Source organism: Myotis brandtii, unplaced genomic scaffold (genome assembly GCF_000412655.1).
Source record: "Myotis brandtii unplaced genomic scaffold, ASM41265v1 scaffold1053, whole genome shotgun sequence".
Taxonomy (NCBI): domain Eukaryota; kingdom Metazoa; phylum Chordata; class Mammalia; order Chiroptera; family Vespertilionidae; genus Myotis; species Myotis brandtii.
The window spans coordinates 778,316-779,961 of NW_005353549.1; the positions used below are offsets into that span (position 1 = coordinate 778,316).

At 32.7% G+C, this 1,646-nt stretch overlaps 1 pseudogene; it reads left to right on the forward strand.

The window, feature by feature from the left end:
* The first annotated feature begins 551 nt into the window (after positions 1 to 551).
* On the forward strand, positions 552 to 945 carry LOC102239432 (annotated as a pseudogene).
* The last annotated feature ends 701 nt before the right edge of the window (positions 946 to 1,646 follow it).

Sequence of the window (1,646 nt, forward strand, 5' to 3'; positions counted from 1 at the left end):
CCTTCTCAATTTCTGAGAAAGCCACTGCATAAGTGAAATAATATTGTTAAAAATTATCTTTATTGATATCAGCATATGGACAAATAACATATTTTAAGATATAAAGTATTAACATCCCAAATTAATCTATTTTTTAGAACACAAGTGTAAAAGAAGATAAAAGCATAGATGGGTGTTCATAAAAACTCAAGTAAGCTGAGGGATTCAGAGTAACTCAGATGTTTCCTGGTAGCTTATGGCTTGACTGGGTAAGGTAAAAAGTGACACATACAATCCAATTGTGTAAGGTCATAAAATGAAAATGTGTGAGAACTCTGTGAGAGGACAGGTTAATAAAAAATGGCCAACACACAAAACAATATACCTATGATGTATTGTGAAATTATATACCTGAAACCTATATAATTTTATTAAACAATGTCACCCCAATAGATTCAATTAAAAAATAACACAAAAAACCCCACAAATGCAATGAAAACTAAAAAAAAAAAAAAGATCAGCGAAGACTGGGTCTCTTTTTTTCCTCCCCTACTTGAAGATCAACCTTCATCATGAATGACACAGTAACTATACAGACCAGGAAGTTCATGACCATCTGACTACTTCAACAGATACAAATGGTCATTGACGTCCTTCACCCTAGGAAGGCAATAATACCCAAGAAAGAAATTCGGGAAAAATTAGCCAAAATGTATAACACCACACCAGATGCTATCTTTGTGTTTGGATTCAGAACCCATTTTGGTGGTGGCAAGACAACTGGCTTTGCAATGATTTATGATTTCTTGGATTACGCAAAGAAAAATTAACCCAAACATAGACTTGCAAGACATGGCTTATATAATAAGACCTCAAGAAAACAGAGAAAGGAATGCAAGAACAGAATGGAGAAGGTCAGGAGGGACTGCAAAAGCCAATGTTGGTGCTGACAAAAAGAAGGAGTAAAGATTCTTCAGTGACATTATTTATAGTGATGTGCAAATTTTTCATGAGAAGATTAATAAACTAAGAATAAAAAAAAAAAAAGAAAAGAAAGAAATGGCCACACAGAGGCCTTTGCTACGGAAGCAGTGAAGGATTAAAGGACTGGAATTTTAATCCATGTGTGTGTCCTAAAGAAATGTGGCAGTTCCTCTCTTATCAATTTTTGATTGCCTTAAAAAAGGCAATGCTGGTTTTTGAAAAGCATCAAGTGAATATAAACAGGGATGATATCATGACCAACTAATGAACTTATAGTATTATAGAGTCAAACTTGAACTAGAAACTAATAGACACCTTCCCAGAGATTTAAGTATTTCTCATTCCTATGGGCAACCTCAAGTTTCTATTAAAACATCAATGCTCAGGGTAAACTTTGAAATAAACTAGTTATTATAAAAAATTAATTTATATTTACATTTGGTCAAATCAATGTACCATTTAAACACAAAAATCTACCAACACTGTCGTTTTTTTTTTTCACACTTTCTAAAATCCCAACATGTTCACTAAATGTGAAAATGTGGAAAGAGGTGTTCATTTGATGAAGAGAAAAGTTGGATGAAAAAAGGAGTCAGAAAATATTAGGGGTATTTATAAAAAGATAACTCAAAAAGACATTTATATGATCTATTACAATTGGCACACTTTTATTTCTTCCCTCA